Raw genomic sequence first — 22,390 nt, 5'->3', positions numbered from 1 at the left:
GAAGTAACCCAGTGTTACGAAACGCGTTGGAAGAGAGGTGTTTATGCTCTTCTCCCCCCTTCTTGTGTAATTTTGGACACTATCTGTAAGCCGCCTGCCTAGCGCTGTATTCCTCCCGCTGCTGAACAGTACTGGACTGACACGCACGCTGTGCGTTCCACGAGAGGCATTGCGGAAGCGGAGGAGCGACTCGTGACGTCATCGCCGAGCGCATAACGAGGAGTGGCGGCAAACGGTGCAGTGATCCACGAACGCTGATTCCTGCGGCTTCTTTACCACCCTGTGAGCTGTGTGCTGTGGGGCTTTCCATACAAGGGACTCATCCACCTACCACCCCTAAACGGAGGACGCTGTAAGGGACAGATGAGACGACTACAGACCCATTGCATGCTGAGATCCATCCGAGGGTGTCGCACAGTGTCATCTCCTGGTGTGGTAAACCTATATACCAACTGCTTGTTTATTCTCACTTGATGTACGCAGAACTATTTACTTTTAACCATAAAGTCACATTTTATACTTTAATACACTATGTGCGTTGTGCGCCTTGTTCTTTTGTTTTTTGTCTATTACACATTTACATCCCGGGCAACGCCGGGTCTCTCAGCTAGTACATATATATATATATATATATATATATATATATATATATATATATATATATTAATCACTATATTTTATATTCCACATCACACATGTACTCTGTATGAGCGCCAATCCTCTTACCTTTTTGTATTATAGTGGTGCTTAAGGCCTCGGATATAGTAGGCGCGCACGACGTCGCACGCGCCTGTATCTTGAGCGATCTGTGGCCTTTGGGAATTGTGTGACAGGCAGGCGTGGCCGTGACATCACGTGTGCTTTTGCCCTTATTGGCTGAACCGCTCACGTGACACGGCCGTTGCGCAGCAAAATTAAATGTTTTTGTCGGCTGAAAACGCGGTCGTGCTTCATCTTGCGCGCTCTATGCCCTGCCTCATTGAGGTGCGGCCTGTTGTTCACGCACGCGGTCGCCCACAGTATGCACGCAGCCTTACATGCCAGAGGCATTGACGGCCACTTTCAATATAAAACATTTAAACATTTTAATTCAACATAAAAACATGAAGATTGATGGCAAATTAGTGTTAGTTGCCATAATTTTGTGCTTGTTTTTTTTCTCCTTTTTCTACATAGAGTGTGCCAGCATCCTGAAACCTAGAAACCTAGGGAAGCAATCGGTTTGGCAATGGCTGGGGCACCAAGTTTTAGGAACTTAGATTGCAGTAAGTCAGCTCCACATTGGCTGCTTAGTTTTAATTTAAGGAGCACTTAACCACAAACCACAAACATGAACCTCTATGCTACCGCTATAGCCCTACCCTCTCCTAACACTGCTCACAATTTTCAATTTGTCCGAGTATCTGAAGAGGAGATTACACAAGTGCTCCTTAAATTAAAACTAAGCAGCCAACGTGGAGCTGACTTACTGCAATCTAAGTTCCTAAAACTTGGTGCCCCAGCCATTGCCAAACCGATTGCTTCCCTAGTCATCTCTATTCTGTCTGCAGGCCATATCCCTAAGATCTGGAAAACTGCCAGAGTTGTCCCAATCATCAAAAGTGGGGACAAAAACAGTGTCTCAAACTACAGGCCAATCTCTCTTCTCCCAATACTATCCAAAGTCATGGAAAAATGTGTTCACTTCCAATTAAGCGATTACTATACCAAGACAAATTTCCCTAGCCAATTCCAATCTGGCTTTCGCTCCAAACACTTCACGGTAACTACCCTGCTAAAAGTTTGCAATGAAATTCAGTGTGGAATGAAATGGGGACAACTCACTGGTGCAATATTCCTAGTTTTTGCAAAGGCTTTTGATACTGTTGATCATGTTATCTTGCATAACAAACTCCAGTGCTCTGGAACAGAGAAGCATGCTTTAAACTGGTTTCATTTCTACCTATCAGGTAGATCCCAACATGTGTCCATCTCAGGCTCTAACTCCAACCCCTTGGATATCACCTGTGGTGTCCTGCAAGGCTCTGTTCTGGGGCCCCTACTCTTCTCAGTGTTCATCAATGATCTTCCCACAGCTTGTAAGGGAGCCTCAATACACATGTATGCAGATGACACAATCTTATATACACAGCCATAACCTCTCCGACCTTTAACACATACTTCAATCTGACTTTTTGAGACTTGAAATTGGATCTCCCAAAACAAACTGTTTTTAAACACTGACAAGACTGTAACAATTGTATTTGGGATCAAGGCTAAATTTCCAAAGCTTCCAATGAAGCAAATCCTCCCTATGTCTGCTGGTCAGAAAGCATATCACACAGCAGATGCTAATGCCAATTATCGACTATGGGACATAGTATACGGCTTGGCACCCCAAACAAACCTTAGTAAACTTGACACCCTCTATAACTCAATATGCAATGTTGTTCTCCAATGCAACTACAACACACATCACTGCGAAATGCACAAAGAACTAGATTGGTCATCACTTGAGTCTAGACACAAAGTTCATCTTTCCTGTCTTGCCTTCAAATACTTTCTGGGCAAGCTACCACCTATCTGAACAAGCTCCTCATCCCTACTACATGCAGCACTTATCATCTGAGATCTGACTCCAAAAGGTTCAGCAAAGTATCTGGCCGCTCCTCCTTCTCTTACCATGCACCCCACAACTGGAACAATCTTCCAGAGACTCTCACAGCTGCCACCAGTCTAAGTTATTTCACAACTAAAGCGGTCTCACATTTTAATCTGGTCTGTAACTGTTACATACGCGTAGAATATATATTATCTTTAACTGTGCGTGCAATGTCTTGTATATAATGTATACCCTGTTCACTTATGTAACTATGTATTTGTAACCATGTATTATTTGTCATCATAACTCTGTGCCCAGGACATACTTGAAAACGAGAGGTAACTCTCAATGTATTACTGCCTAGTAAAACATTTTATAAATAAATAAATGATATTTACTGATGCTAAATAATCAGTGGGACTGACTTACAATCAATGTGAGGTTATAGATCTGCATTGTAATTTTCTCAAAGTTGCGTGTTACTCAGCCATGCTCACAGTAACTTTGGAATTACTGTATTATTTGCTTATTTTGGAACTGAAGTGCCCCTTAACAAGTCCCAGGCTAGCAAAGCATGAACTGGTGTATATTTAGAATAAGTAATATCAATGAACATGAGTATTCATTACATCACTCGCAAAAGACAAAATATCGGAGAGAAAATTATATATAACATAAATACTGATTAAATTCAAGTAGAAATGTTTTCAAGTAGCTAATGCGCCTGATTGTATCCATCACTCCCATCAAGGTAATTAAATAACAAGTTAAATGGGTTTGAGTCACAAATTTAGATAACCAAAGACCTGAAGATATTAAAAAATATATGTATTGAAGACTGAATCACATTGTATATGATCACAGCAAAAGTATAATATGATCACACCAAGCCAAAATAGCATTAATTACATGTGTGAATAGAAAATGTTATCCCAATAAGATTATTTAAATGATTATATATATATATATATATATATATATATATATATATATATATATATATATATATATTTATATATATATAGTCCTGTTGGCGAACATTTCTCTGACTCTGTCCATAAGGTGAACGATCTGAAGGTGGCCATACTCAAAGGTAATCTTAGAACACCGAAAGAGAGACGGTTACATGAATACAAATTTATGCAACTGTTCCGGACACTTAACGGTGGCCTAAACCGAGAACGAAGTTTTATGAGTCACTATTGACACGAGAGAACTCTCTTCCCATGAGTGCTAAAGTCCATGTCTATACATACTGCACTATATGTACGCACACACAGCTGTCTCCTACACATACAAATACTCCATGTAATTCCATCCCTCTATACCAATAGGGGCCACATAGTATCTACACTCACTTTTAGTTATGCTACAACCTCTTACATTTCCACACCTACCCTCACCATTGATATACACTCCCACTCCACACACACCTTTTGTAAAGCGCTGGACACACTGTGGGCTCTCTACAAATGTATATTTACACATACACAGACACACACACTCTTACATCACTAATATTTAGGGACTATTTAACACCTCAAGTCATAAATCGCATACAACACAAGGGGGGGGGGGTTAGGTTTCAGTCACAGATAACATTCTTATATGCACTGTTTTTAAGTAAAACCTATTCATTTTTGATTATTAAAGCTCGGTTAACACGGTACCAATATCTATATATATATATAAATTAAAGAATATAAATTACCTTACCAGATTATAGAAAAGATATTGCAGGGTGAGACCTTGGGAAAGAGACTCAACGTCTGGGGCACCAATGCCCTTTGTCAAGAGTTGTCATCATTATTTGTGACACAAACTCCATGTACCTTTTTATTTATTTAGAATACTTGCCAACTCTCCCTAGTTATGAAGGAGACTCCCTCAGATTCACAGACTAATGCCTAATGTTTCCATTTTCACCTTTAAAACAATAGCAATTCTCAACATAATGTAAGTTGATGGAAGTGAATATTTCAACTGCATTTTCCTACCGACTCCCCTGGAAAAGTTATTTTTGACATACCGGCCACCATGATATTCAGTGATATTTATCATTTCTATTTTTACACATTATGTTGGGCCTAAATTTGCTGTTATTAAATACATTTTAAGTTATGAAACAATAATAGAAGTAGAGAAAGTGTTTATCAGTGGATTGTTTGCAGACTATTGTATATGTGATTGTATCAAATAAATAATTGTGTAGTGTTCCCCTCCATGCTTCAAAAAATCAGTCAAATTCACCAAGTAGGAGGCAGGGTACCTTCACTGTAATTTACAAGGAGAGGCAGGAGGAAGACTCATTCATGCCAACATTTATGTCAACTTACATATGTCTCTGTCCTGTTTCTCACCCCTTTGCATTTTTACCATTGAAGGGAACACAATGTAATGTAGCCAGAAGAACCCTTGCCAGACCTGACTACTGTCATACATAAAGCATGTGCAACTTTTCTTTAGAGCATTACACATTCATACTCTCTTAAATATACGTCCTCATTTATATCTACCAAATACCATTACATTAAAAAACCAGCTGTAGAATATCTAACCCATCTCCACTACATACACTTCCACTGCTAAGATTATAAAATTCTAACACTATACTTAAACGTGATATTAAAAACTTTGTATTAAATGGAAGATAAAATATAATGCTTGAGTTTCAGAATATTTAAAAGTACATTAAATAACTTATTTGAATTATTTTCAACTACAAGTCATAATTTTAGAAGGGTCATAGTGCTAGCCATGATAAGCGATGTTCTTGTGGATTATTTTTCCATTCTGTGGTACTTTTGGTTTCTCTATTGTCCACTCTGACTATTTTGGTTATTTTGCTGGAAGCTGTGTAGAGCATTTGTGCAATGCACAGTGCTTATATTGTTTACAGCCAACAGTATAATTTCTAGTTTCAGCTGGACCTCCATCTAGTTTGCTCACGTTAGCTGGCTCTGCACCCTTCTCTGTAGTCTGTGTACTAAATTGTTGGATTCTCCACAAAACCTCTGTATCCTCTGTGGTGGCTGCTGGTTTCAGACTGGCTTTTGCACGTTGTTCTTATTGGCTATGATTGCTGCATTGTTGATTGCATTCTCCTCAGTGCACTGTCTTTCTATATGTCCATTAGATTAGACCAGGGGTGCGCAAATTTTGCTCCTGCGCCCCTCTGCCTCTTGTACCCCGGTGCTCGCGCCCCCCCCTCCCCCCTTCACTCAAATGACTTGCGGGGTCGTGTGCCGTCACATGACCCACGGCGTCATTTGACCCCCGCGTTGCTATGGAGACGCTTCCAGACGACGGCTGAAGCAAGGTAAGTTGAGGTTCCGGAGGCCTCACGCAATTCCCCGACATGTCATTTTAATGCCTTGGGGAAGAGCGCGGGGCCTCTGCAGCCCCCCGCGCCCCCCAGAAAAATCTCACGCCACCCAGTTTGCACACCCCTGGATTAGACAACACCTCCGTTGGTTCTGTGTTTTGATCTGTAGTTGCAGGATCGGCACCCCAAGTCTGATCATGATGATTTTGAGTCTCAATTACAAGCACTGATGTTTCTCCATCTCTGTTTTATATGATTTTGGAATAGTTGTCTGTTCAACATCTGAAAAAGTGCTTTCATTGTTTTCCTTAAGCTGACAGTATATTTATTTCTACAGCTGTAGCCACGTACCGTACAAAGTGTATATCCTGCCTAGGATGCATATGCCCCTTAAACTTATTAATAAAAGATGAGACAAGATAATTGAATATGGCGGTAAAGGCCACAGCTTTTTAATTAAATTTAACATTTAATATTCAAACATGACAAACTTTAGCCTTCCAGCCATAAGGGATAAAATCATTATATAAACATATTACCAATCTCTGCCTCCCAGCCAAGAGCTTAAAGCTTTACAACCATAAATGTAATTAACCGTTAAGCAATGAATATAAAGCTGTGACAACCAGATCAACCAAATGATATATATATATATATATATATATATATATATATATATATATATATATATATATATATATATATATATCGTTTGGTTGATCTGGTTGTCGCAGCTTTATATAATATAATATATATTATTCTAAAAGGTAAATTCAAATAATGAACCCCAACTATGATTTATATCCAACTAACAGCTGACCATGTGCTGACCAACTGCTGATAACACACTGATCGCTCCAATCCCACCAAAACCCACCTGCCAACATAACTGAACCCACCAATCATTAGACACCACCTGTAACCACTAGCCAATGGCGAGTGACCACCTGAGATACTCTAATTAAACAAAGGAGTAGCGTCCGCGTGGACAAGCTGTCCCTTGGCAAAGGCCAATGTCCTACACAGGAAATGTGGAATCAGATTTACTACATGTAATTGATTTCTGAAGGGTTCCAGTATGAAATGTGCGCCAGAGTATTTTTTTCTGCTGTATCTGTACAGTATCTTCATCATACCACCAAATTATCTCTGGAAAAGCATCTTCTTCTGCAGTAGCTATGCGATTATCATAGGAGCTGTCCAAAACCTACTGTATGCCAAACTGCGTGAGTTTTATAGGAACAAATCCTCCCTATGCCCGTTGGTCAGAGCGCATTGCACAGCAGATTGCTAATGTCAATTATTGTAACAGAGTGCTCACGACAAACAATGCGTGACCGCAAGGCCAAGGTGGGGATAGATATACAACGCCATCCACGGCCGCGGGGGCGCGTCTGGAGTGTTGATTAGTTGAGGTTGCCGGGCCGGATGTGGAAAAGTATGTAGTCAAAGATACTTGCCGAGGTCTGGGTTGGAGAGGTGCGGATCGTTGCAGGTACTTTAGCCGTGGTCAGGATTGGAGAGATGTGGATCGTCGTGGTACTTTGCCGAGGTCAGGGTTGGAGAGGTACGGATCGTCGTTGGTAGCTGGGGTCAGGTGTATAGAAGAGCGGAATCCAGAGAGAGAGCCGAGGTCAAGAACAGAGAGCTAGGAACCGAGGAGCAAGACAAGACTGTGCAGGCAAGAGTAGCAGTGAACACTTCGAAACAAAGGTTTATGCTCATCCAATTTGCCAGCGGGCAGGCAGAGCATATATAGGAAGCAATGACCAATGAAAACTGCAGGCTGTGCGGAGACACGTCAGTAAGGCTGACTGTGGTAGGCTGTTCAGATGCAGCAGACAGGTGTGGGGAGAATCCCTAATGAGGACAGGTGATGCGGTGCTTTCGCGCATTGAATGCACTGCGTGTGCACGCTGCGGGCCAGTGACATCACCGTGTGGCCGCAACCTGGAGGCGGGACCAGAAGAGTCAGTATTTACCTCCACGCGGGATGCACGCCCGTAGTACAGCGGCTGGCGCACATGACGTGCTGCAGGAGGCGGAGGGAGAGGAGCACCCGGTCACGGGTTGGAGTAAGCGGGGAGCGTGTCGAGGGCGGCGCGGTTCATGGATCCCTACAATTATAGACTATGGGGACATAGTATATGGTACAGCACCCCAAAATCACCTTGGTATACTCGACACCCCCTACAACTCAATATACGCTTGAGTCCAGGCGAATGGCACATTTGTCTTGTCTTCAAATACTTACTGGGCAAGCTATGCTGAACAAGCTCATCACACAGATACCCAGCAAGCTCTAAGAAACCCCAAAAATTACCACATATATATATATATATATATATGTTACAACAAGATAAACTGCCTGCAACAGACTAAGCAAATAATGAGTACTTAAATTAGTAATATAATAACCACTAACGATGCTAGGGACTAGAAGTAATATAACAATGAAAAGTAAAAGAAAAGCGTCCCAAATCAGTACTCAAGTATACTCAGAACAAATATCAAAGAAAATTATGATTTATTTAACAGCACAAATAATCAAACATAAAATACAAAAAATATTAAAACAAACCCTAACATCCTCCTGTGATAGAATATGTATCTGACAGGGGAAATCCCATATGAAGATACTGATGGACCCCTAATACCCATAGGCATTTCACTGTATATTTTTGTCATATTGGATGTAGATTTGGGCTTCTTTGTTTTTTTGTTGTGAACAAGCTCCTCGCCCTACTACATGCGGCACCTATCAGATTAGATTGGACTCCTAAAGTCTGTTCACGGCCCCAAAGTACAACAAAAAATCCGGTCGCTCTTCTGTTACTATGCACCTCACGGACAATCTACCAGAGACTATCAAAGCCACCACCAGTCTAAGTTCTTTCAAGACTTCAGCTGTCTCGCATATTAATCTGGTCTGTAACTGTTACATACGCCCAAAACATAAATTGTGCGTGGCCCTCCTTGCCCACCTCTAGAGGCGTTTACATCAGATGGACTATATACTGTACATGGCATTGCTCAATCTCTCATACCTTTCCAGGGTGCTGGATTAGTGCTGGCTGGATGTGGATATGCAGATAGAATAATAATGGGCGCCAGGAACTTTTGTAATACAAACAGGAGCTTTATTCACAGTCGTTGATTATGCTCTACATACAACACACACTTTATTTCAGACATTAACTGGTGGAAAATAATATGGTTACTCTGATTCTTCCCTTCTCACCTTCACTCCTACACTAGGGAGTTACATAGGCTTCATCCCTTTTGTAGCTCTCACTCATACGTTGAGGAGGTACTGGTGTCCCTTAGTATTGGTTAGATTGGCAATCTCCTGTGTACCGTAGCACCAATAATGCCTCATCTCCAGTGGACCCTTGTGGTGGAAGTACACTCTAATTCTCAGGGATCAGTATCCTGCCACTCTGTGTATTGCCTACCTCGTCCATGAATATTGGATCAGGAGTTTCCCAAGGACCTGCCGGTGGAGCCAATCTGATTATGCTCATATAATAAAATCAGCAGAACTCAGTGTTCCCTGAACAGGGATACCTGAGGTAATAATATAGATACACATAGAAGGTATACCTGTTAACTAGGCCATATATATATATATATATATATCTATATCTATATATATAGATATATATCTATATATATATATATATAGATATATCTATATATCTATATATATATATATAGATATATATATATATATATATATATATATCTTGGACAGGTGAGGACTAAACAAAAGAAGTAAGAATTATATTCTGGTAACTAGGGCAGAAATAAGCATGGATACAAAGGGCGTAGAGATAAGTGGTTAATAGATAAAAGTATATACAGTCATGACAGATAAAAGCAAGGGTAGTAATATTTTAATAGTGATGATAGAGAAGAGGTTAGAGTTCAAGTTACAACGTATAATAATAAGGGAATGTACAGTTTTAATAAGTGATGTGCCTCCTCACCAGCCTCTGAGAGGAAGAAAATATTACAACAGTTAATAAAGATATTTTTTTTATTCAAAACTACAAAACTCCTGGCGCCCATCCTTTAACACCTTGTTTATCATCTGGAATAACCATCAGTTTGGACTAAGGTATGCACCCTGAGAAGCTAGTACCACCTGTATGTGGTAAACTCCCTTGGAATCAGGCAGGGAGGGATTACATTAATATATACATTTTTCTGTCTCCGTCCTGTTTCTAACAGTCTCTTCAGCAGAACCCACAGTATTTGTACCATTCACGGGACAACATTCTACAGTTGCCAGGTAACCTTGGCTGGACCAGAATGGTCACCTGGCAACTGTCATAGATATAGCATATGTCTCTTTCTTTTGGGCATTACGAGTTTTGTTAATGGTTTTGCCAGTCTACAGATATACTTCAACACTTAATTTAGCAATTTTCTGTATACTGTACACCTTGTTAAATGGATAAAAATCATATTCAAACCATGTTGGCCTATGTTAGAATTCAGGAACAATTGGAAATTATATAATTAAAATACATTATCATATATACTTTACTTGCAGTGACATTTACATTGTGTTACGTACACAGGAGAAACGCCAAAGATATTGTTGAATGAAGAATGGAATCATTGTTATGATATTCAACATTTCCCTCATTTATTGTCTGCCATCTGATAAATCTCCAAAACTGGGGGTATTCAAACAAAAAGACAGGAGGTCTACAGTAGCTCCAGAGCAACCCTTATTCAGAGAGGTCAAGTAAAATAAAATAGCATGTTTCTTTTGGTTGGAGAGAGTATAGAATTGGGAAAAATATGTATGGTGTTGCTCAGGCATTTAAGGTGGTCTGTTGGCTACTCCGATCTCAGGCGGTGCTGAGGGTAATCTAATTTCACTATGAACACATAACCTGGACAGAGAAACACTAGTCTAGGTAAAATAAACCTCTATATTTAGCATTCTTTGGCCAAATATTGTGTGCTTTTACCTCAATGTTATGGCCTAAGTCATCAACATTGCTCTAAAAATTGACCGGGTTACTGTTTAGTAACGTAAATACAAAGTATTGCACGATTATGAATAATATTGCATCTATTCCATTCAGTGCTTACAAAAACAATTCTAGTTAAAGGCCTATGAACATGTCCTACATGTAAACAGTCATAGTCACCATATAAGAACTGTTCCGGTTCTAAAAGGACTTTTGCAATAGACTGATGAAAATACTATTGCATTAAGTTGGATTTTTCAATTTGTTCTCTCTTGCTGTATGAGAATAAAAATAATCTTATCTTAGTCTCTATATAACAGTCCACAGTATCCCAAGCTACAGCATTAGATCTTTAGTTCACATGTAAGTTCCTAAGACTTGGAGCCCCAGCCATTGCCAAACCAATTGCTTGGCCATATCCCTAAGGACCTGGAAAACTGCCAGAGTTGTCCCAATCTTCAGAAGTGGGGACAAAAATACTGTCTCCAACTACAGGCCAATCTCTCTTCTCCCAACACTGTCCAAAGTCATGGAAAATGTGTTCACTCCAAATTAAGCGATTACTATACCAAGACAAATTTCCCTAGCCAATTCCAATCTGGCTTTTGCCCCAAACACTCCACGGTAACTACCCTGCTAAAAGTTTGCAATGAAATCTATTGTGGAATGTAACTGGGACAACTCACTGGTGCAGTATTCCTCAATTTTGCAAAGGCTTTTGATACTGTTGATCATGTTATCTTGCTTAAACTCCAGTGCTCTGGAAGCATGCTTTAAACTGGTTTCATTCCTACCTATCAAGTAGATCCCAACATGTGTCTATCTCAGGCTCTAACTCCAACCCCTTGGATATCACCTGTGGTGTCCCGCAAGGCTCCTTTCTAGGGCCCATACTCTTCTCAGTGTTCATCAATGATCTTCCTACAGCTTGTAGGGGAGCTTCAGTACACATGATGCAGATCTTATATGCACACAGCCCTAGCCTCTCCGATCTACAACGCGTTTTGCACGTATAGCGCTTCATCATGGTGATGACCATGATGAAGTGCTATACGCATGAAACTCGTTGTGTTATGCTGCCTCTAGTGGTTATTTTTGTATGATCCAATAAAGCCTGATCATTTCTTTTATGAGTGAGCCCCCTCTGGATCCGTTTTTTTACCCTGGATGGTGCTCAGTTTTTCCTCTATATGTTTTGCTATTCTACCTACATGGATGCACATCACTGGGCCTCCTAAGGACTTACCTGATATCTACCAAAGTGAGTTCTACTTATGCTTCTATCATCATTATATTATTAGTGGGTGGGAGATTGCTTTTTGTGTCAGTAATTGCTTTATGTGTATACCGACCGGATACACTAGACACTAGTCTCCACATACCTGCTACTCACATGGTATACCTATATTATGGAGGTGCCTTAAACTTTTTATATACTAGCATTATATGCTGGATGGATGTCTGTTTGGAAGCACCAGATCTCTTCTCCTAACGTAACATACTTTACTTGTTATTTCTTATTTCTCCATTATTCTTTATTCACTTTTTTGGGGATTGTGGGGGGTTGGGGGAAATAGAGAAGGTATACATTGCACATATAAAGAAGTACACCACATACTTAACCCACAAACACATACTGACAAGACCCGTAAACCCATGAGTAGCGCACCAAGGGACATACATTATTGGTGCTAACCCCAAACTTCTGCAGCTGTGCCAAGAGACCGGAGGTACAGCCCTCAAGGCACCATGTTATATAACCATGGGGCCACTTCTCCTCCTTGACGCTAGCCCCGCACAATGACTCTGGCCAATGCCTGGCCAGGAGGGGACACTACTGGTCGTGGCTGTCCATCACCTAGTGCTAATGGCTAACTTTATTACCAGCACTGCAGCTCTATGGATCTACCAATGCATTTTGTTTAATATGCTGTAGATTCAATAGCCATAAAGGGGTTAAAAGTGTTTCTAGGGTGAGAGGCAGAACAGAAGGTACTGTTGTTTCGGTCAAATACAAAGTTTGTTCTTTTTCCAGACAAACTGGCAGGAGCTTTTACTAATGTCATTATGCTGAAAATATTTAAACTTAAACATCTTGCCGTCGATAAATGTCAACAGAGAGAGAGAGAGTGAGCAAATGAAGAAATCAGACAAGTTTAGCAAGTTTTGCAGTATAATCTGATGTTCGTTATAATATTTCAATCATTATAGTGTTCTTTGGTTGAGATATTCAGCACTGTTTTTCAACTAGTAATAAGCATGGCAAATCAATGTATTTGGATAGGTTACCCTATTAGCTGAAATAACAACAAAAAAATCACCAAATGTTATAGTTGGCACTATCAAGAAAAGGCATTGCATACAAGGAAGCTTTAAGTGAATGCCAAACCTTCGTCTTGAACATAGCCACAAGCTTAATGTAATCACTTGGATAAGATACTGTATAACATATACTGTATATACTGTATGCTAGAGTGGAGATACATGTGCAATTGCTATTCACTTTATTTGAACCATCGTCTACGCTCTGTCATTACTTAGGCCTTCATTCAATATGCTAAAAAACTGCCCTGCTGAAGAATTATAAAGTCCTATTCATTTGGCCTCCCAGCATAATGAATAAGAGCCTTAGAATGATTTCCCCCCCCTCCCTCCCCCCCCCTGGTTTGCAGTAGTACTAGTCTAATTTTGCTTCAAAAATGTGAACAAGTTTAGTTGGGGGGAAAAAACGGTAAAATAAACTCAAATATGATAGTATGCTCCTACAGTATACAGTATCTCCACATTTTGGCTTTCATGACTCTCTCTCTCTCTCTCTCTCTCTCTCTCTCTCTCTCTCTCTCTCTCTCTCTCTCGATAGCTGCTAACCATCGGCTATGATGACCGTCCTTTATCACACATTACTGTACATATCCCAAAGTTTGGGATTTGGGGGTCTCGGCTTTACTCTTTGCTGTTGGTTCTATTCCTGAGTTATTCCATCAGCCTTGTCATTCTCTCTCTTTCATTAACACATTATCTGATGCTCTCGCCAAGTTACCTGTAAGTTGCGGTCTTATATGACACCCCTACTTGCAAATGCCCCACTTTCACTTTTAACTTTGTACCCATGCTCTTAGATGACATTAGTTGTCATTGATCGTTCCTCTATATATTGTGTCTGCTTTCAGAAATATCATTGACTTGATCTTCAGTGGCTTTTATATATTACACAGTTATCTTCGATTATACCTTTCCCTTCTCTACGCTTTTGAGACCTTTGCTTCTCGGTGTTTGTTCTTCCTTTAATTCTGCCAATCTTATCATACTTATTGTGGATAGGAGAGAGTTCAATTAGTATGCTGTGCATTGCATGGTGTATTTTGTAATATTCATACATACATAAACACACAGCAGCGGAGAACCGCAAACAAGAAACACACATCATGTAGACTAAATATAATAAAGTTTAATGAAAGTCATATCAAAGTAATGATAACATACACCATGCAATAAGTGCTAAATAAAACCAAGCTTATCTGGTAAGTTTCTAAGGTCTTTGTGAGCCCGTCTGCAACAGTGTGTCCCCTGACTCTGCAGGTAATGATGATGTGACCACATCCCATTGCTCTACTGCAGGGATGCGCAAACTTCTTGAGCTGCGCCCCCCTGCCTGGGAGCTGCAGCGTTTGCGCCCCGCCCCCTCCTTCCCCCCACTCTCAATGACTAGGCGTCAAATGACGTCGCGGGTCATGTGACGTCACTTGACGCTACGTTGCCGAAGACCCGCAGAGAGCAGGTATTTGAGTTACAGAGGCCTCACGTCTTCCACGACATTTAATTTAACTGCTGTGGGGAAGAGCGCGGGGCCTCTGTAACCGCCACGCCCCCCTACAAATTCTCCCGCACCCCCCAGTTTGCGCACTGCTGCTCTACGGGTCCTTTCTAGGGGCAAACTTGGTTCCTACGTGTTTTGCAATGCTTCGTTGCTTAGTCAGGGAATGATTAGCCGATTGAAGGGCTGCCAAATTTAGGGGAAGTGACTCCTCCCTCTATTTTTGTTTTGGACACTCAGATATGCCTGGTAAATGCTGTATGCATATGAACACATATAATCAAAATGTCAAAAGGGCTCATAGTTCTATAATAACAAATCGATACTGAGGTTAACACCACATGAACTATAAAATAACACAGTGGTAGGGTCCATATAAAATCCTAATCTTAGAAGTGATAGTTGATGTCTCTTTATGGGTATAGTGATGGTACAGATGCAGCCACGAGTATTAGAACTCTTGCCTGGGAAATTCTGGGGCAGTCTCACAGTAAATGCCTCAACTTTGCCGCAACATTTCTGTGAGATTCTTAATGGCCCATCAGATTAACACAGCAGGGGTCCCTGCAGTCCCATTCAGTTTGAATGGGACTGCAGGGACCCCCGCTGTGTTAATCCTATGGGCCATTAAGAATCTCACAGAAATGTTGAGGCATTTACTGTGAGACTGCCCAGAATCTCCCAGAATTTCCCAGGTACAAGTGTTCTAATACTCGTGGCTGCATCTGTACTATGGATCAATACATCCTATAGGGATCATGTGGAGAATATACCTTTAGGTATTACACAAATAATCAATAAAAACATCCTAGAATGTACGTTATTGGAATACATGACACAGCAATCTATACATATAAATAATACATAACCCATATATACAGTATGTATAGACTGGAATTGAAACATTAAGTATAATATTTTAAACCATTTTCACTTAACTAGATGCATATTGTAAATGTGTCTAAAAAGTGTATGTGTGTTATCTGTTGAGAGTGCATATAGTACATACATTTATACAACACTTTATAAAGCACTCTACAAAATCTTCCTCTTCCATTTATAAGAGGTACATTGTACACATTCATATGAATAGTTGAAGATATAAACTCAACGTACTCTCTATAAGAAATTCCAGAAGAGGGGAAAATATTTATTCATGAATATGTAGCCACGCCATCTGTGGCTACTAGTTTGCTTCCCTCATGGCAGTAAGCCCTGTTATAAGCAGGCCTTGCCAGTAGTTCTTATGGAGTTTTCTCCTCCTTGGTACTGCACTTGAGTGACAGCAGGAGGCGGTGACATCAGGCCTGGGCATGACCAATCATGAGATAAACCTGGTGCCCTCCTCCTGGCAATACTTAAGGGCAGGTACCGCCCAAATGTTGCAGTACCTTCACCCACTTGAGTTAGGCAGGTCACACATTGGAGAGGCTGAGTATTGGGCTTTCTCCAGTCCTCTTCCCTCCGGGGGGTGAGTGAGTGTAGATCATACCTCTGCCTCTGCTGGGAGGCAGGGAAGAGCTAGGACGGCTGCGGGTGCCCTTGGCCTGTAGTGACGGTCCAGGGACCATCCTTCAAGGGTAGCTGACAGTTACTGCATCGGGCAGAAGCCTGCCTTGTTACTGTGCTGTACAGAAGAGATAATAAACCGTTCCTGTAGTTATACCTCCTGCGTGACCTTACTGGGGGGTGAGGTAATAGTTCTACCGTGGGAGATCACCTTGAGTTTCTGGAGCCCCTGGCAGATAGAGCGCTGCACTGCTAAAGCGATATGTATGGTATGAGCCCCAGAAGCCTAGTCCTGTGTCCCCACTACCACCGGCGGACGACTCAGCCCTCCTGTTACCAGCCGGTATCATGCACCACATGACCAGTAATGGCCAAATCTCCCACCGGGTGGGGGAAACAATGTTACAAATAGAATATCCTTAGTACTATCACTCAGTGCAGCGGTGCGCAAACTGGGGCGGGAGATTTGTCTGGGGGGGGCGCGGGCCGTTGCAGAGACCCAGCACTTTTCCCCCAGGCATTTAAATTAATGCCGGGGATCACGCGAGGACCCTGCAACAGGAAACTTACCTAGAATCAGACGCGTCTCCATGGCAACGCGGCGTCACGCGACCCGGCACGTCATTTGACGCATCTACAAGGTAGGAGAGGGGGCGCGAGACCGGGGGGGGCCTGGCAGGGGGGCGCAGCTTAAAAAGTTTGCGCTCCACTGACTCAGTGGATCTCAAATCAATAGTTACATCTATATTTCCATCTATATTGTTTAAAAGAAGAGCCGTTACCTACAGAGTCAGGAGACACGCTGTTGCAGTTGGGCTCGTGAATGACTTGCCAGATAAGCTTTAGTTTAGTTAGCCTCATTGTATGGTGTATGTCATTATTACTTTTATATGACTTTCATTGAACTGTATTATATTTAGTCTACACAATGCGTGTTTCTTGTTTGCGCTCCACTGCAGCATACTTGCACTACCGAGGCAGTAAAGGACTACCTTCACGGAAGATTTATTACCTTTATCTGCTTTTGGATCTTACCTAAACTTTGGACATTAGGTTTTTCAATTTTTTATTTTATCAGTTTTTTTTTCTATTTTTATTGTATCTTTTCTTTTTGTCTGTGTGTTATCTATTCCTTTGTTCTTTCCTCTACATTATTTGGCGTATAATCACTTGCCACCTTTCAATTTTTGCTTATACCGTATTCATCTGTGAGTACTTTAATTCCCTAAATATGTTAAATTAGGTTTACCTAGAATTATCTACCTGGTAACAGACATACACCTCTAATATATCATACTTATTGTGGAGGCCCCACTCTATTCCAGAGCCCCCATCTGAGCACCCGTTGTATATTCCAAATATATATATAATCAATTTGAAGGAATTGGGGCACACACTTAGATAGTATAGACTACTAGACTGCTGTTATCAGAGTACCTGTAAGGTACTGTACAAGAATAACAAAGGGCTAGGCACACCAAAAATATGCCAACAAAAGTGTATTTAATTGGCCCACTTTTATGACACCTTTATGCTTATTTTTGGTCTGCCTATCCTTTTATTATTTTTATTATATAATATATATATATATTTATATTTCGCTGCATTTAACGTATCTGTTGCTGAACATCTGATCAGTTATAAAGCTGATACTGAATTCCAAATTAGACTTACCGCTCTCCTGATTGATGAGGTTAAAAACAAGGTGATGAGAGGACAGATGATACAATGGGGGTGCGAAGGAAGGAGAGTAGTAAAGTTGGGTAATAAAGTATAATTACTTTAGAAGAGGACAGATCTCTCTTTAGGAAGGAATACCAGAAAATAAGGTAACAACTGGAAGTCTTGCTATTGACAGGGGGAAGAAATTAATATGTATATTTATAAGTACTTGTGAAGAAGAAAGATCCCTTTTTAAGAGACAATCTTGCTAGTAATTAGGGGGGGTCATCACTCTAGTTATAATTACTTTAGAAGAAGAAAGAGTACTTTTTAGGAAAGAATCTGAAAGTCTTGCTATTGATTAGGGGAAGTGGTTAATCTGTATACGGTGTATACAATGAAATGATTGTCTGAACTGAGAGAAATCCTACTCTGGTCATTTATTGCCAAGAAAAAGATTCATACTGCATTTCACCCCTAATGTATTGGGTGTGTCGGCATCCAAGAAAGCAACGTATTAATAATTGGTAAGACACAAGTATTCATCTCTGGCACGTATAACTCTGTTATTTGCTAGTCACAAGAACTATACACAACCACTCAACTCTGTCACACTTCCCCCTCTAATTTCCAACCCTGGTTAAATTCTAGATTACTCTTCCTTTGGTCCTGCAATAAGTCATCCACATTTTTCAATAGGCTATTGTATACTACATATTCCTTTCTTAATAACATTACTTCTCCTGACTCATAGACACTCACAAGTCTAACCCACATCATGTCTTCTTTGTCTGTGACACCCTCTTCAGGCTCTCTCTGGCAATCCCATTTTCTTCATCCATTCCATTGCTCATTTGCAAAACCAAGGTGAAATCTGTCTTAGTGCCACTTCCTATACTACAGTGCGCCAGTGACACATTCATGCACAGTCCAAGGGGCGGAACCACTCATTGGTCGCTTTATGAAATATATAAATAATTTGTATTAAATATATGTTCCTGTCTACGCTCTTGGAATTCTTTAAATATGTGTTTATAATAACATTTTCTCATCCAGAGGGCACATTTACGCTTCTATGGGCATCTAAGACACCTGTTAAATTGCTGAGACTCCTCCAAATTATGAGGCTACCTATTAGGCTATAGACCGCGCACTTACACCCCCATTGGAGGCAGATCCTCCAGCATCATATAAAAATACTATATTTTTACTCCATAGAATAAATCTAGCGCAACGTCTCTGCTCATTCACCGTTGGTAGAAGGAATAAAAAGTAAAGTCAGAGATTAAAGGTAGGAAAAATAGCTGTATTACTTGTTTACCAAAGTTGTAACTGTGTGTGTCCCCCGCCCACACCTCCATAATCTATTAAATCTGCAGTTTCTACGCCATGCCCTTTTTTGTTTACCAGGAGAAAATCAGAGGGGTCCCCAGATCTCAAACATGTTATTTTCAGCTCCAGGGACTCCTGATTCCCGGGATACTAACTGGTAAAAATAGAGCTGCAACTCCTCTTTTTTTGGTTTTGTTTTTTTAATCCCCTTCATAATGCAGACCAATAGGAAGCAGCAACAGATGATGTTTTCTCTGGAGATGACTAAAACACGCCACTTTAACTGGTAAGTATTTGGGAAACCAGAGTGTCCCGTGAGCTGAAAATAGAGCGTTTAATCTCCGGAGAACCACTGTTTCTCATCCTGGTATGAAAAAAAAGGGGGGAGAGGGGGGGAGATAAAAAAAAAAGAGTAGTGGAACTGCTGCTTTACTATTGTTAGTATATTAACTTGAATCATGGTGGGCAATCGATAATTCCATCACACATGAGCAAGAGTACCGTAATGTAGGGGCAGACATCTGAATGTAATAATAATCATCAAAACTTATCCTATTCTTCTTTATCATTTCAACCCTAATGACGGCCCCAACCGTGTATTACTGTTTTGCCATTTAAGTTGGGTATTGTGTATTTGACAGCAGAAAGAACTGAGTTGTTGGGTGTATCCAAGGTTCGCAGGAGCTTCTATTTTTTTTAAAGTTAATTTTCAAAGGACATCGTTTTCTAACACATTTATTGAAGTCAATATTCAGAGCCATATTTACTAAGTGGGGCTATATCATAGGACACCTACAGTACTTGCGACGGAAATCAACCCAAGTCCCATTCATGGTAATGGGCCATATGATGTCTTCCACTGAAAGAAGGGGTTTTATGGTATACCACTGCTAAGTCTCTAAAAGAAATGCCTAGAGAATGGAGAGTTAAACGTTTTGACACACCCTGCTCTGATACAGAACACTGTGCTCTTCTGGTTTTGCAAATGAAGTTCTAAGCGTTTCCTGGAGTTTTTTTTTATTTGATATAATTGGCATTATACAAAGTTGCCTGCCAGAACATGTAAAAGGTTTTGTCATTTCTATGTCAATTATTAATTCCCCTAATGAGTGCATTAAGAGTAATTAAAAAAAAAAAAAAAAGGTTAAAAAGGCAATTTTTGTTGTTGAATTAAATTAACAAAGTACATGAAAGATTGGACATTTGAAGTGGTCTATGACCTGGATCCCAACTTAATGTTCCATTTTACATGTATTTTTGTTTTGTCTGTCTGTCTATCTACAGTACAGTACAGTACGTACCATTCATGACATATTTAGATAAAATATTGTACCTCTTACAGTGTCATCCAAAAACTTTTCCGTCATTCCTGAAGCTTTTCAAATTTCCATTCATCCCAGCAGCCTGTGCATTTTCTCAGAAAGTTCAGAGGGGCTGTTTCTAAAGGATGTTTTTATGAAAAGGAATTGAAAGAGTGCATTGTGCCAAAAAAGAAATGCCTCATGTAAACGCGGCTTATCATTACTCTGGTTCTTACATTCGATGCACATTTAGCATTTTTGTGTGTGCTGTGCGGCATGTTCATACATATACTGTAACTGCATTAGCACCGGTTTGTGTCTACTTGCATTTGTCTTTCACGCCAAGAAAAACTTGACAGGCAATTGTGTTGCATATAAGGCACGTACTTGAAGTTTGATATTACATATCATTTATACAAGTGCATCACAGATATCATCCAAACTCCGTCTGTTACTCCGCTCCCTGGCGTTACTTTTATCTTTGTGAAAAAAGTTGAGGCATACAGTACATCGCACAATATACATGTAACGGTTCGAGGACCCCCCAATCTCATATGGGCCCCCTCTGTGCATAATCTGCCCCCAGTTACATGTCTGTGTAGTGTGGTGCACCTGCTGGCTCACAGGACTCCTGAGTCTCCCGCTCGTTGGTAGTGGGGATTTCACCATGACAGGCGTCTGAGGTAGTGTGCTGAGTCCTACTCACATTTGGTACAGCACCTCCATCCCATCCAGATCCCCACGATAGCAGGGAGGAGTTTCTGAAAGGGAACTCCTGGGTGCACCTTCTCCCTGAGTAACTCCACTCACAGGCAAGAAGGGTCTTTTCATGGGCATCTTTATTAGCATGTCGTGTGGCAGACTGCCCATCACAGCGGCCGACACTTAGCCGCACATCTTGCAGTGGCACTCCATTCAGAAGGTTCCTCCTGACTCTTTAATCAAGTTGTCTTTCCACCTCTCCCCTAAGGGAGACCACCAGCTGTGCCAGAGCCCTGGACACAGTGTGTAATCAGATTGTCCCTTTGCCACTCTGACAGACAGACTTGAACTGCTGCAGACACTTAGGATGAACACCTTGAACTGCACTCCAACTCTGAACCACTAACTTTAGGAAGTGCTGTGCAATATATAGGTTCCAGAAAGACCCACCTCTGTGTCACTAACAGTGGACACAGAGCATGCTGTCACTTCCTTTGCTACTATCTTACACATCACAGGGGTTGAGGGCAAACCTCCATGATGGCTACTGGCAACCCTGCCTTTTTAACAGGAGTTACTGCTCAGCAAGAGAGAGATATGTACACCAATTTTACACATGGCTACATACACAAATCATTTTGTATGCATTAACTGTACAGAGACGCACTAACATGCTATTCTTACACTATCATGCATCACTTACAGCGACGCTTTATTCATAGCTCCTTACTGTATATGTTCTCTCCATACAAACCGTCAGAACATATTTTTTAACATATACTGTACATTCGGATAATAAAAAGAAAAAACACATCATCGATATTTCCCAAACAACGTTTTCTCTCTTGGGGGCAGTGGAAACGGCCACCTTTGGAACATGTAGAATAAGCCCGTAGAATTTTGGAAGAAAAAATAAAATTGATATCTACACTGGCGACACACTTTATTCGAGCTCGGCTAGTCCCACGAATTCGGGTATACCCGGGTGTATTGAGGTTTGTGACTGTTTTCTGCCCGAGTATATTGGGTTATTTTCTAGGCAGGGATTGAAGCATTTTATTCCCGTTGGCTGCAATACTGCACAGTATATATATATATACTGCATTACAATTCATGAATTTATGCCATCTGGTAGACACGCGAAGCATTGCAGCCTATTAAATCCTAATCATTATC

The 22,390-nt window shown here is 40.8% G+C and overlaps 1 protein-coding gene across 2 annotated transcripts in view; it reads left to right on the top strand.

Moving 5' to 3' along the window:
* The window catches only part of THRB (thyroid hormone receptor beta), a 337,521-nt gene that overhangs the window by 2,104 nt on the left and 313,027 nt on the right, over nucleotides 1–22,390 (top strand). The window lies entirely within an intron of this gene.

This window comes from Ascaphus truei, chromosome 2 (assembly GCF_040206685.1).
Source record: "Ascaphus truei isolate aAscTru1 chromosome 2, aAscTru1.hap1, whole genome shotgun sequence".
Classification (NCBI taxonomy): domain Eukaryota; kingdom Metazoa; phylum Chordata; class Amphibia; order Anura; family Ascaphidae; genus Ascaphus; species Ascaphus truei.
The sequence above is the reverse complement of the archived record's forward strand: the minus strand, read 5'-3'. Positions and strand labels throughout refer to the sequence as shown.